Below are 15,126 nucleotides of genomic sequence, written 5' to 3'. Positions count from 1 at the left end.
CATTTCTTTGCTCCAAAAGTAATGGGCACAAAGAATTTTTTTTTTAACTGTACGTATGTCACTCGGAAGAACCCAATATATCCCTTGTGAAAATATTTCACTACACAAATTCTTCCTCCCTCTGAAATACTTTGGCCTTTCTTAGGATTGGTTTTTTAAATTACTCTAGTTCTGATTAAGCTATCAAAGAACCTATCATCTTGGGGAACATTCATTGAAAGAGACAGGATAGAAAAAAATTTTAAGATAAGAAAGCCTTCTAGAGATAAGGTCAGAGAATCCATCCAAATGACCAATGGAAGAAGTCCATTTATATTCACTAACTTACGCTGTTTCTACTTAACTATTAAAAGGTGGAGTTTTAAGCTTTCCTAGAAGCGGTAAAGGAAATCCTAGAGCCTTACAGTATGAGATTGGAAAAGCAAAGAGAAAAAAATCAATATTACAGATATCACAGTAGATGACAGATGGATGTTAAGGTCCTTTGAGAATAAATTGTTAACGGTCATTAAGGGAACTCATGTCCTAGCATGTCACAGTGTTCCAAGGAGGGTCTTGTCTGAGAAGAGCTCACAGAAAACTCCAGCACTGAGATTTCCTGAGCAAAGAACAGAAGTGAAGATCATCTTCCAGGCATTGACCTACATGATGGAAAGGTTGATATGGACCAATTTTGGTCAGAAATACTAGCTAGGGGTCAGTACATTGGAGTTCTCTCGGTGTATGAACCAAATAATCCTATCCCAACAGGCAACTGCTGGCAAACAGGATGGTTTATACCAAAAAGGATAAAGAAGAATGACAACCGTGTGAAACGAACGGTCCCCAGAAGGAAAGCTGAAGGATGCATACAGAGCACAGATCGATTTTATTGGTCTGTAGGCCTGCAGCCTCCAAAAGCAAAGAGTAGACACAGCAGAGATACCCCCGGGCACTTAATCTCAAGTGCTTCTAGCAGCAAAGGGGATCACTGGGGACCCTGCCAGGAGAGGGAGGGACTTAAAAGCCAGGGTCACCCTGATTGTACAGCAAGGGGCTTAGAGCATAAATCACTTTTTGTTGGCATGTTAACCATCCCCACGCTGTTTTAACTGTACCCCTTCAAACTATTATAGCGTAGAAAATAAGAGTCACACTGATGAACCATTGACCATATTCTTGATTTGGGGATCTTTATCCACCAGTTAGGAGAGACAAGGCACATGTTTACAAAACATCTAGAAAAGACTTCATTGGTAAGGTGTTTTCCACAATTCAGCGGAAACTTGGAAAGATAGAAGGACCCATGTATATAGGAGCAGTCTGAGAAATGTTTACAGAGAGATGAGTCTTGAAGGATATATAGCATTTGGATAGAAGACCGAAGAAGGCATTTCGGGCCTAAGGAAGGATATGAGCCACAGCACGGGATGCAGGTATAAGAGGGGTATGTTTATAGAAAGGGGGGCAGCAATGAGGAAGCCAACTGGAGCAAAGTGCTAGGAGAGTAACAGAACACAACATTTGAAAGAGGGATTAGACTCAGGATTTGGAGCACTGTCCATAATAGACTGGCAAGCAATGACAAGCCTTTGAAGGTTGTGAGAAGAAAAATCACACAGTGAATGTGGCACCTTAGAGAGACTGGTCTAGCGATAGGGCAGCACAATAAAGTGGAGAGAAACGAAGTTAGATCACTGAGGAGGGAGCAACAATGATCCAGGCGTGAGGTAATGAAGCACAAGTAGAAGCCATGAGGAGAGAGAGTTGGGGTATTTGTTCTCTCCACTCCCCTCCCTGCCACCTCCCCATACCTTACTGGTAGGTGGTCTTACTTCCATAAACCCAGCTTTCTCTGGACTCCCATAGCATTGTTTACCAATGTGTTAGCCCCAGGGAGGTCTCCCAGCCCTTGCTGGTTTCCTTAACTGTACCACTGGGTTTTGTCTGTTTGGTTTTGAATGGGCCATTTGTGCCTTGCAGAGCCTGACTTATACAGACCACAAAAACATCTTGAAAGAAAAGTAAAGAGCTGTGAATTGGACTGGAAGAAAAGGAACATTGATGAATACAATTTTGACTGTGGGAAATCAGAAAACATGGCCTAGAAATATCAAGGGCTGGCTGGGAGTAAAGATTCTCAGAACTGCCTAGGGTGAACCTTGGCTTCTCCACTTGGTAGCTGCGTCATGTCAACTGGGGGCACAATGCTTTGCATCCCTAGGCCTGAGCTCCTTCATCTCGCGAGATAAAAAGGATAACTGGAATGGTTCCAGACTTACTGTACATGCTGCATAAGTGTGTTCTATTTACTGTTCTCAGGAGAACTCACGTGGGAAATATTGATTATGAACCAAATCTTGTTCACTTTGAGCCAAATGGTGGCGGTAGAATCCTTAGGTGGAAATTTCCCAGAAGTGCTTGGAAGTAAGCACATTTGGGCAAGAGGAAATTACTAAGGCAAAGATAGATACAGAGTAACCTGTGTGAAAGGGAAAGGGGAAACTTTGAAAATGGATGACCTTTTCAAAGGGAAGGATGCATCAAAAGAGTAGCAATGTTCTCAGAAATACATCCTGGACAAGCCCACGGTGAGTGGGTAGGAGGAAGAAGAGAGGCGAAAAAAGGAAAAAGAGAAGCAGAAGAGCGGGATCTCGCGGTAACACAGAAGCTAAAAGAGCCAGAAGCAATGAAAATGACAGATGCCTTTGAACTTCGAAAAGAGATTACCTGGAGCTTGGGGAGACAGATCTTGAGGCAGTGGAATTTGAAGGAAGAAATAAGTCTTTCTAAAAAGCTATTGGAGGGGGGCTTGGTGGTTCAGTCGGTTGAGCCACCAACTCTTGATTTGGGCTCAGGTCATGATCCCAAGGTTATGGGGTCAAGACCCTAGTCTGCTCCATGCTGAGCATGGAGCCTGCTTGGGATTCTCTCTCTCCCATCTTCTACTCTTCTCCCCCACTCACATGCTCTCCACCCCCCCCCCTCTCTCTCTCTCGGAAATAAAAAATAAAAAAAATTTTTTTTAAATAAAATAAAAACCTTGAGGAAGCAGGTGCAGCCAAAGGTAGTTCACTCTGGTTTTCCCCCATGATGCAGTAGTCATGGGCATACCCAAATTTTGGAAAGAAGAAAAAATTAAGAGAGAAAAACTGAAACTTTTAAGGAAAGAAAAAACAAGGAAAGTTGCAAAATGCTTCTGTGAAGACAGAAGAGGCTAGGTTGAAAAATCAAATCGGGGGACACCTGGGTGGCTCAGTCCTCAGATCATGATCTTGCGGTTGACGAGTTCTAGCCCCGCATTGGGCTCTGTGCTGATGGCTCGGAGCCTGGAGCCTGGTTCGGATTCTGTGTGTGTGTGTGTCTCTCTCTCTCTCTCTCTCTCTCTTTCTCGCTCTCGCTCTCGCTCTCGCTCTCTGCCCCTCCCCCGCTCATGCTCTGTTTCTCTCTGTCTCAAAAATAAAATAAATATTTAAAAATCAAATTGGAATTTTTTTGGGATTGAGAAATCAAAATTCCAAGTGTCTGCAGGGTTTTCCTACCCCAATGGCACTCTTCTCATTTATAACAAAGCTAGCTACTCAGATTTTAGTTATTACCGTCCAGCTTTGAAGTTGGGTTAAGCTGTGAAACTGAGCTAGTTTTACAGCAACCCCCTCCCCGTCACCAAACAAAAGACAACCTGTACTGCTCCACTTCAAAATAACATTGTGGTTAAAAACATGGTATCCAGAGTAAGACTGGCTGAGTTTCCGCCTCCAACTTTGCCACTGAGTAGCTACGTGCTCTTGGGCAAATTACTTTACCTTTCTATACCCAAATCTCCACATCCTAAAGTGGAGATAATAACAGGGCAGTCTTCCCTGGGCCACTGTGAGGAATAAATGAGATAACACAAATAAATAATTGAAAACGACGCCTGGCATATAGTAAAGAATCAATGATCCTTGGTTATTATTATCCTCATACACCCACCTTAGACAATAATTATATATTAATTCTTTCTCCTCAGGGCAGTACTCTGATTTCTTTCAACTCAAAGAGAACATTATTATAGAAAATTCCCTTGATAATCATGCCCCAGGATAATGTCAATTCAGATATAATGCAATTGAAAATTGGCAAGTATCTTCATCTGTGCCCAATCTCAGGTCTCAAACAGAGCAAAACAAGAAAAGCTCTCATTTTCTGAGAGGAAAACTCATGAGATGAGGAGGTAAGACTGGTTGGAGAGACTGTACAACCCTGTTTCAGGAAATAGGGATGTGAAGGGAGGGTGTCCATATCCCCAGTAATCTCTCAGCCCAGTTTCCCCACACTGGGCTGAAGAAAGGGGCATTCAGTGACCCAGAGATTTCTGGAATCCCCACTGCTGCCCTGAAAGCCCAGCCATGCCCACAACCCAGAATCATCCCTACTGATGTTTAACCACAGAGCAGACACAATGACCACCAAGTGATATCAAATGGCCCCTGGGACCAGGAAGGATTAATGGTGTCGGCAAGACTAGAACTCCTGGTCAATCAGTTGCACAGACTGGTCTCCAGAAAACTGTTTTGGGTTGATTAATAGTGTCTTTTTATTTTTAATTTTTTTTCTTAGTTATTTTTTTTTAAGTAGGCTCCATACCCAACATGGAGCTTGAACTCACAACTCGGAGATCAGAGTCACATGCTCTCTGGATTGAGCCAGCCAGGCACCCCTGATTTAATAGTCTCTTAAACCTGTTAGTTTTTCTGTCTCTCCCGGCTGGACTCCAATTTCCTTCAGGGCAGGGTTCATTTTAATCAAGTCGTTTGCTTTGTTTGTTGTTCTAATTTCCCACAATGTCCAGCACGATTTAGTGAGAGAACCATTACCATAGTAACACAAACAGGGGGCTCTGGAGGGATTTAGCTTGACCCTACCAATCCATAATCTCCATGTCTCCTTCAACCCCTTTCCACTCCCATTTACTAATAAATTGTGCCCCCAATCCCCTTTCTTATGGAGATTCTGAAGCAACTTCTGAGTTGGTATTAAACAAATGTTCCTGGAATTTTCTGTCTGATGGTTTGATAGATCCCTTGGTTTATGTCCCTCAAGTGTGACTCTAGCTCCCCTTTGTGGAGGGTAAAGACCATGGGCTCTCCGACAGGTAGTGCAGCTGGCTTGGGGTCCCAGGAGAAAAGGAGCAAAATTCCCACAACCACTTCAGTTGACCTACAAAGAAAGGCAAATGCTCTTTTGCGAAATGTTACCGAGACAGAAAAATCCTAAACAGAGCCAACAACAGGAAACAGACTGGAAACAACTACTTGGCTAACTCCTTTGAGTTGGACGCTGGTATCTACGCTTCTGTTTGAGCCTTCATAGGATCCCACATAGCTCCTCTTCTCTCTTGCTTCTAGAAAGGCCTTTTCCAGGCTCTTGTTGGGCAATCAAAAGCTTTCAAGGTTGTTCATTCAGATACCTGCCAATGTTCATTAGAGCCGTTTAAAAAGCTAACAGTGGAGGGGCACCTGGGTGGCCCAGGTCATGATCTCATGGTTCATGGGTTTGAGCCCCGTGTCAGGCTCTGTGCTGACAGCATGGAGCCCGGAGCCTGCTTTAGATTCTTCTCTCTCTCTCTCTACCCCTCCCCCACTTACCCTCTGTCTCTGTCTCTCTCAAAAACAAATAAACATAAAAAAAAATTTTTTTTAAAGTTAACAGTGGAGCAGAGTCTCTATGCAGGTTTTCCTCTATCAGAATGAAATGACCGGCTTCCTCCCACCCTCGCTTATGGCAGTTCAAGTTACCATATTTCATATTCTCACCCACCAATCTGTTCTGCTAGAAGTGGGCAGATAATGGCAGGAGGCTCCTCCTTTGCAGCCTTTTAACAATACTAACATACCACTGCCACCTTCATTTTTCTTATTTATTGCTTCAGAAGTGATGCTGCCCAGAGTGTAAACTCCAAGCAGAGTAATTGGTAAATGGTTCATGGCTGTGTTCATCTTTGAATTCATCGGTTGGATAAAAGACTCTATTTGTTTCCTCATTAGACATCCAGGTGCTTGTCTTAGCTTCAAGGAGTTTCACAGCACATTTGGGAAGACAAGGGAGTAAGCAGATGATAGCAAGAGGCTGTGATAAGTGGTGTAGCAGAACTCTCCACAGAGTAGAAAGGTTAAGAAAGCCTTTCTGAAGAGGGGAGTGCCTGGGCTGAACTGGGAAGCCATGCAGACAGAAGCTGTGCAATCAGTCTCTACAGAAGGAGCAGTCTACTCACTGAGACAAGCAGGGGCACAGCCCATTCGGGGAGAAACGCACATGGCTGGGAAGTAGAATCGCAGGAAGGGACTGGCTAAAGATCATGTTGGAGGAAGAGGAAAAACCATATGGAAGAACTTACAGATCTTTGGCTGGCATGGGGTGGGGGGGAGCGGTGGGGGGAGGGATGTCATGAAAGATTTTTTTTTAATGACACTACGAGATCTTCAGTTGAGAAAGTTAACTCCAGAAAGAAGAATGATATCAAGTGGTAAATAACTCAAGGCTGGGACAAAAGGGAAGAGGCTATTAAAATAAGCCACACAAGAAATACTAAGGCTCTTGACTAAGGACCTAATGGTGAAGGTGGGGAGAAAGAGATGCATTTGAGGAATAATAATGAGATTTGTGGAAAAATCATACTGACCGATAAGATGTAGGGGTCAAAAATGAAGGAGTCACCAATGATTCATTCATATGTTTCCAGCTTAAGCACCCAGGTAGATAGTGATACCACTCTCTGCCCCAAGGAATACGAAGAATTCAGGAAGAGTTTATTTGTTAGATGCACTGACTTGGAGGTTTCCATAGAACTAAGAGGAAATGCCCAATACACAATTAGATAGACAGCTCTTGAGTTCATAGAGTTACAAATTCAGGAGCCATTCATTGAGGAGGGCGCCTGTTGGGATGAGCACTGGATGTTGTATGGAAACCAATTTGACAATAAATTATATTTAATATAAAAAAAAAAACTCAGGAGCCATTAGCAAGCACATTGGTGAGAGCTAAAATCATGAGAGAAAAGAAGTTCATTCGAGGAGCCTATGAAGAATGAGAACAGGGCGGGGAATCGAGACCAGACTGAACACCAGCAGACCGTAGCTTTAGCTAATGTCCACCCTTCTACATGAAAAATGCAGAACAAAGGAAAGTCTTCTTCCTCCATATTCTCTGGATGGCTTTATTTACTGTTCTAAAGTTCATTTTGGGACTTGTGTTATTTCACGAACACTACATCTTCCAATCTGAATGGGTCTAAGGAGCTAAGTAAGAGTGGGGGTCAAATTAATTGATGCAAAAGGAGAAGTACATTCCAAGAAGCTTGGTTCAGACTCTCTCCCTGTCCTGTATGTCTGCATCTTGGCTTCTATCTCTGCTCTCTGAGGCTGATTTTCTCCACAGGGCAGCAAGCAGTACCACACAACTCCCGAGACTCACCCCAGAGAACAAGTCAGACTCATTCTCACTGGTCCCAAGTTCAAAGTGCCTGAGGAAATTCTCTGGCTGGCCCAGCCTAGGCAACACGTCTACTCCCCAAGCACACATTCTGCCCAGAAAGATGGTATCCCCTGAAGGGAAGGCAAAAGAATAGGCCTTCACCCCCTCGCTTAGAGCACAATCCTCCCTTTGTTACCTCGTTCCCCCCACCAGATCTGCCTGGATGCCTTATACATCAGGGAAGCTTCTCCTCTTTTAGAGCCTATTTCATGTTCATTCTGCTCAATCATCCCTTAAAGATCTTATCAGCTCTCAGGCTGACACTCTTCACTCCTCCACCCTTCCATAGACACCTTTGCTTCCAGGACCCCTCGTGAAATCAACCTGTCTTCTGCTCACCTAATGCAAACCAGATGAGATGGGGGGAGGTCAGAGTTTACGTAACACTGGATCAGCCAAAAGAGAGAACATTTGCCCTGCTGGTTTCACACTATGGCTTTGCAATCCTACCAAGCAGGAAGCTTGGTGAATTCGAAGAAAACAAATTTATCACTCCTTTGTGCTAATTCTGATTTTTAAAAACACATAAACACACACAAATGTCTTTAGAGACATATGGCAATTTAAGACAGCAGGAAACCAAAGAACCTGACATTCTTGGAACAACAAATAAAAAGCTCCTTAAAAGTTAACAAGGCAAAGACGAATGTGGATTCTAACACGTGAAGTTAGTAAGTATTTTGTGATTTGGCTCTGCTGGAGGTTATTACACCGGAACAGAGCCAACATGGAAACTTAGTTTGAGCTACAATTCCCAGTGAAAGAAATCTCAGATTAGTCACCTTGTAATCTGGGTGTGGAGTATTTCTAATGGACCACTAAGCAGATTGGTAATTAATTTTTGTTCTTTGAATGTAAGAAGAAATGAGACTGATGATGTGTCGAAGACAGATTTGGAAAATATGGCTCTACCCAGGACCATTTATTAAAGGTTCCATGTGAATACAACAAGTTCTAAAATGTATTAGTCATTTTTAGTTCACTAAATATTTGATAGCTATTTCTTTGTTATACATATTGAAAATTTCCCTTCCATCAATTACTATTTCCTATAATTTTTATTTTCTTGGCTATGTGGACTTTACTAGAGGAAACAAGATAAGCAAAGAGTTACATTTTTATACTTTATTTTTTATTTATAAATTAATAATAAATGAGTTCATTAATAAATATTAATGTTAAATTGGTAGACGATTGAATATTATAAAACAAATTATAAAAACATAATGCTTTGCTTACTTTGTTAATTGTAATTTATTTATTAATAAACACTAATTTGGAAATCTGAATGTATACAATGGTTACAATTCATTTTCCTTACTTCAGTCCTGTTAAGTTGGAAACAGCTAAAAGTTTTTTTTTTCAGTCCATACTACCACTTTTATTTCTTTTTTTAATTAATTTTTTAAAATTCAAGTTAGTTAACATACAGTGTAGTATTGGTTAAAGGAGTAGAATCCGGTGATTCATTACTTACATATAACACCCAGTTATATGTAAGTTATATAATATGTAATATTATATATTATGTATATAGTATACATAATAGTGTGTATATATTATGTATACACGTATATACATATATACATATATGCATATATAGTATGTATATATTATATATGTATATATAATAGTATGTATATATTATGTATATATGTATATACATATATGCATATATGGTATATATATTAGGTATATAGTATACATATGTAAGTTATATAACACCCAGTGCTCATCCCAACAAGTTAAAAGCTTTTATATTCCTTTTCAGTGTAAGAAATCATATTTCACAGATATTACCACTAGGTGGCTCAAGTGGCTAAAATAACAGATGTGCAGGGGAAAGAAACCCAAATATTTAAAGATTTATATCTCTTTCTGCAGTTATATGCTTTATAGTTTAATTTTCTACCAATTTTTATACTATTTGTAGATTATCTCTGTAACGCTGCACGCAGTGGGCAATAACTTTAACATAGGTCATCATCATGTATGCCATTTATATGAAGGAGAGAGAGGATTCGCGGACAAAATGAATGAGTTGTGTTACATTTTGTCACAAAAAATGTAATAATAAAATAAATTAAAATCTTATCAGCGGACTGAGAGCACAGCATTCAATGGGTATGAAGGGCTGACGTCTTGGGCTATCTTTCATTTTAATTTATCAAGGCATTTCTAGAGATTACCTTATTTTCTGGCAGTTGTGGTTCTCATTTATGTCTCTTCAAGGCAAACGATTTGCAGCCAGGGCTTGAGCTCTCTACAGTCCAGGGACCTTGAAATCAAACCATTTTTCCTTAATAGTTATTAAAATACAGGGCTCCAAATACTGCATCCATTATATCAGATACCTTGGGACCCCCTGCTCTTTCTGATACACAAAAAAGAGCAGAAAACGGTTACTTTTTCCCCAACTTTAATAAACATCTTATAATTCTGTTTGTTCAAGATACAGTGCCAGGAGGTCAAGAAAGAGGAGGTGGTCTACCAAGCTGGAAAGGAAAGTATTAAGCCTGTAGATTCTGCCAAAGAAGGGAAAACAGAACAGGGACCTTAGAATAGGAGGCCCTTATAAATTTCTTAACCAAGAAGAACAGGTATTTATTCTTAAAGATAGTTCTCTAGGCTAGCTTAGTACCAACAGAAGCCCTTCCCTTCTAGTTTAAAATTTAGAACCACTGAGAGGTGCCTGGGTGGCTCAGTCCGTTAAGTGTCTGACTTCAGCTCAGGTCATGATCTCGCGGTTCGTGAGGTCAAGCCCCACATCAGGCTCCGTGCTGACAGCTCAGAGCCTGGAGCCTGCTTCGGATTCTGTGTCTCCCTCTCTCTCTGCCCTTACCCCACTCATGGTCTGCCTCTCTCTCTCTCTCTCTCTCTCTCTCTCTCTCTCACACACACACACACACACACACAGACAAATAAACAAACATTAAAAAAATATTTTAAAATTTAGCACCACTGAAATCTTAAAGAAACGTTCTTTCAAGATACTGGTTTTATCTTTAGATTATTTGTCTTTTTCCTTGAATTACTCGTCCTTATATTCACCAACAATCAAAACTTCCATTCCAGAAGTTATTTAGTGGACTCTACTTTAGGGGAGAAGTAAAATCCTCTGTATGAGAGGAGTGAAGGGAGGATTTTCCTAATTCTCATAAGAGGCAAGTCGCATTTTTTCATAATTTTTAACCTCTGTAGAGGTATTTTTAAAAAATATTTTCCTTGGCCATTTATTACTTGTCATTTGGAAGTACATGTGGGAATCTGAGCTTGGCTTAAAAGAGAAGTATTGATTTTCCCTAAAGGAGATAATTTAGGTTCAGCTGCAGTAACAGCAGGTTCTGATATTTTTATATTCGTACTCAGGCACCTGACATTTAGGTCGTATTCGAATATAGAGTTGTAAATATAACATGAACTAGTTATCACACAGCTCTTAAATACTGAGATCTAATTACTTCTTTCCAAGTTTAACAACTCTACTTGGTCAAGGTTCTGACCAGTTAGCTTCTTGACAAAGGCACGAAATCTTACCTTCCCAAATTATGGCCATGAATAGTTTCCACTGAGTGATTAAAAAAAAAAAAATTGTGTTTGGATGCCTGGGTGGCTCAGTCAGTGGAGCATCAGACCCTTGACTTCGGCTCAGGTCATGATCTCACGGTTCATGGGTTCGAGCCCCACATCTGGCTCCATGCTGTCAGCTTGGGATTCTTTCTCTCTCCCTCTCTCTCTGCCACCCCCCATGCTCGCTCTCTCTCTCTCTCTCTTTCTCTCTCTGTCAAAAAAACCCAAAAACAAGCAAACAAAAAATAGAACAAACAAACAAAAAACTCAAAGTAGCTGAAACAGTAAGAGATGAATGGCTAACATGACTGACTGCTTAGAGGTAGGGTTGGCTTCAAGGGTGGTTTGACTCAGTTACTCACCAATGTCACCCAAAACCAGGTTTCCTTCTGCACCTGTTTCCCCTTGTCAATGCCAGCTTTACTTCCAGTGGCCCTGCTTTGGCCATCCACAGCTGCCCGCTCCCACTCATACCTAAGGAAAGAGAAAGAAAATGGTCATCCAAAATTCTTCCAGAAGACAGAGGACACTTCCCTCCCAGAAATGCCTCAGCAGACATGGTCTGCAGGCTTACTGCCCACCCCTGATGCAGTAAGTCAGGCCACAGAAGGGGACCCCAATTGTCACTTTAGACCCAAGCTACATGCCCCATCTCAGTAACCGGAAGTGAAATCAACTGCCCCCTAGTAAATGAGCTGCATGCAGGAGGTACGGACACCCGTGTAAAACCCAGGGCTCTTGAAGGAAAGGAAGACAGTATCAGCTGCAGCAGGAGGGCGGAAGGGATATACACTGTTTCGTATACCTGACTGTATACGGGGACCTCTGGAACCAAATTGCTTAAGTTTGAATCCAGGCCCTCCTGCTTGTTAGCTGCATGACCGTGGGCAAGTCACTTGTCTTCTCTTGTCAGGTAACAAATGGGTCAGTGATGTGCTTCATTGCTCATATCGGCGTTTTTCTAAAATCCACGACATTAGGGAGCCCGGGTGGCTCAGTCGATAAGCATCTGACTTCGGCTCAAGTTATGATCTCACAGTGGTGAGTTCAAGTCCCACATCGGGTGAGCACCAGCCCAGCTTCGGGTAAAAACACGAACCCCGGGTGAGCCCTGCTTCTCTCTCTCTCTTTCTCTCTCCCTCTCTCCCTCCCTCCTTCTCTCTCTCTGCCCCTCACTCACTTGTGCCCTCTCTCTCTCTCTTTAAAAGGAGTAAATAAATAATAAAATCTACGACATTTCACCAAGATTCATCATATTCTTCCTTTGTGATAGGCATTTAGAATTAGAAAGAACACAAAAGTGAACCAAATGAGGTTCTACTCCAAAGAGCTAACAACTCAGGAGAGGAAATAAGAGGTTAGAAATGGTAGTAAAAGAAGAAATAAATTACATTAAAAAGATGTGTTTCCTAAAATGCATTCTTCTCTTCTTTTTTAATTTTTTTAAAGTTTATTTATTTGCTTTGAGAGAGAGAGAGCACAAGCAGGAGAGGAACAGAGAGAGAGAGAGAGAGAGAGAGAATCCTAAGCAGGCTCCATACTGTCAGCACAGAGCCAGATTCGGGGCTTGAACCCACAAATCCCTAAGATCGTGACCTGAGCCGAAATCAAGAGGAGGCTTAACCAACTGAGCCACCCAGGCACCCCATAATGCACTGTTTTTTCTAATTAAATAGTCTTTAAGTACAAGCATGTTTTTTAGTGTTTTACAAATCTTATACGAAACTGATATAATTTTTTTCTGGATAGCCATTCATTAATGAGAAATGTCAACAATAATTAATAATCAGACAATAAACCTACCAAAAATCAACAAGGAGTAACCAAATTTCAGCTATAAAGTGTATAAAATATAATGTTCTCCATTCCCTAATATTAAAGAAAATGGAGAGGAGCAGAGGTGAGGACCGTTCAAAACTCACTGGACTCTTTCCTTGGAAGTATAATCGTGCTTACAGGAAGTTATGTGACAATTGGAGACTCTGACTGTGACGTCACAAAACGACCCTCGCCGTGGAAACTTAGGAAGTTGCCATTTCCGGGCCTCGAGTCTGGCCCAGCTCTTGCCGAGGGTGGGAATGGACAGATTCCCTTGGTCCTAAGAGTTTATTCTCTTGGAGCAAAATTGGGAGCTAAGAGTTTGCTTTTTCAACACCCTTAATGGGCAAACAGTACGTCAGCAAAGCAACTCAGTAGCATGACCCTTAGGGGGAGCTACTGCGCCTCTCGCTCGCGGGGGTGACCTCCCTCCCTCAAGGCCAGGCGGGCCCCAGGACTTCACACAGCTCACAGCCACTGCTTTCCTTTCAACCCCAAGTCCTCAGAATTGTAAACACTCTTTACTGAATGTTTTCGCTTTGTTAAAAACTAGAGTCATAGTAAGGTAACAGTCCTGCGGAGCGGAATAGTCCAGCTAAATAACACCAGGTGGAAGGTGCAAATTGCCTTTGCTCCAGAAGAGCAGAGAAAAATGTTCACCGCCATTTGCATTCACTGATACTCCGGGTAACTTCTTGATAGCCTTTTGGCAATTCATGAATAAAATTTGCAGGGCAGGGGAGACAGGTAATGTTCGTGCGCACCTAAGATCTTTAGAATGGAACCCACAGCACAGAAGCTAACTGGCATTATTTCTGCCAAGCTGTGAGAGCCCGGGGGGGAAGAGCTTTTCCTGTTCTGGGTCCCCGGTGAGTGGCTCGGATTAATACCTCAATAAGCGTATGCCGAGTGGAGTTCAATTTTGCCAGAAGGCTTGCAAACCAACCCAGAGTAGATGTGACTGAGAAAACAATGACGTGAGGGATACAAATGGGAGGACTGAAGTGGAGCCTGGAGAAGATTTACAACTGGAACGTTATCTCAAGAAGGGAGTGTCTAGGCAGAGGTCCCTCAGAGCCAACAACCACGACCGGTGTGGGGGGAAAAGAAAAAGTCCACAGCATTCGGGAAGTGAGAATTGCAAAAGACCAGCCCGGTCCTCTTGAGTCAACCCTTGATCTTACAGGTGAGAAGAGAGAACGAGGTCCCCAGAGGGAAGCCATTTGCCAGAGTCTCTTAGCTGACTACAGGCAAAGGCGAGACCATGAATGATTTCATCCCGGGGTGAATCCCAACTCCATGTAACAGAGGCCACCTCACCCATCCCGGGCATGGAAGATAGGCCTGGCTTGTCAGCAGAGAGGCTTCTTGAAAAACCAAGCGCCAGCTCAGAGTTCACGTCGGAGTTTCACTCATCATTTCCGGGGCTAGGGCAAATGGCTCAGCATCCAGTTAGAAATGCAATAAAATTGGGGCCCCTGGGTGGCTCCGTCGGTTGACCGTCCAACTGCATTCAGCTCAGGGTGTGATCTCAGGGTTCGTGCGCTCGAGCCCCGAATCGGGCTCACTGCTGTCAGCATGCAGCCCGATTTGGATCCTCTGTCCCACTCTGTCTCTCCATTTCCCCCACTCATGCACTCTCAATCTCCCTCTCTCTCTCTCAAAAATAAACATTAAAAAAAAATACGATACAATAAAAAAAAATAACACTTTATCCGTTAGAAATAAGGAAACAGTGAGTCTCCCCCCATTCCCCTTGTGCCCTGACTCACCAAAGTCCATTGCAGGAGATCATGGCCAGAGCCCCCTACAGAGAAAGAAAAGGCCAAGAGAGAGCCTAGTTTCTCAAAACTCTTCCTTTAGGTCTTTTGAGGATTCTGGGCTCCAGAGTTTCTAAAAGACCTAGATTATTAGAAATGCTTTGATGGGGTAACGCAAGTTGAAATCAGAAGGCGTGTGAACGCGCAAAGAAGATATTGCCAGACACGTGTATGAGATTCATCAAAATCCCAGAGTGAAAAACGGATGCCATTTAGCAAAAGCCAACCACCCTGTCAGCCTCATCATGTGATTCCTCACATTCTCGTTCCAGCGTATACTTTTTTGTAAATGTTTATTTATTTATTTATTTATTGACTGAGAGAGAGAGAATAGGAGCAGGGGAGGGGCAGAGAGAGAGAGAGAATCCCAAGCAGGCTCCATGCTGTCAGCACAGAGCGTGACGTGGGGCTTGAACTCACA

The 15,126-nt window shown here is 42.4% G+C and overlaps 1 long non-coding RNA gene across 4 annotated transcripts in view; it reads right to left on the bottom strand.

The window, feature by feature from the left end:
- Positions 1-14,373, bottom strand: part of LOC125170779 (uncharacterized) — a 75,882-nt gene extending 61,509 nt beyond the window's left edge. For 2 of the 4 annotated variants that reach the window (XR_007154087.1, XR_007154088.1), the window contains exons 1-3: positions 13,776-14,373; positions 11,430-11,541; positions 9,687-9,775 (exon numbers count right to left, since the gene is read on the bottom strand). This is a non-coding gene — a long non-coding RNA (uncharacterized LOC125170779). Of the gene's footprint in view, positions 1-9,686; positions 9,776-11,429; positions 11,542-11,872; positions 11,933-13,775 lie in introns of those variants that run through there. The other 2 variants (XR_007154089.1, XR_007154090.1) reach the window with 2 other exon arrangements.
- Positions 14,374-15,126: the final 753 nt, after the last annotated feature.

This window comes from Prionailurus viverrinus, chromosome B4 (genome assembly GCF_022837055.1).
Source record: "Prionailurus viverrinus isolate Anna chromosome B4, UM_Priviv_1.0, whole genome shotgun sequence".
NCBI classification, from domain to species: Eukaryota; Metazoa; Chordata; class Mammalia; order Carnivora; family Felidae; genus Prionailurus; species Prionailurus viverrinus.
Note: the sequence above shows the minus strand (reverse complement) of the source record. Positions and strands in the feature narration are given on the sequence as shown.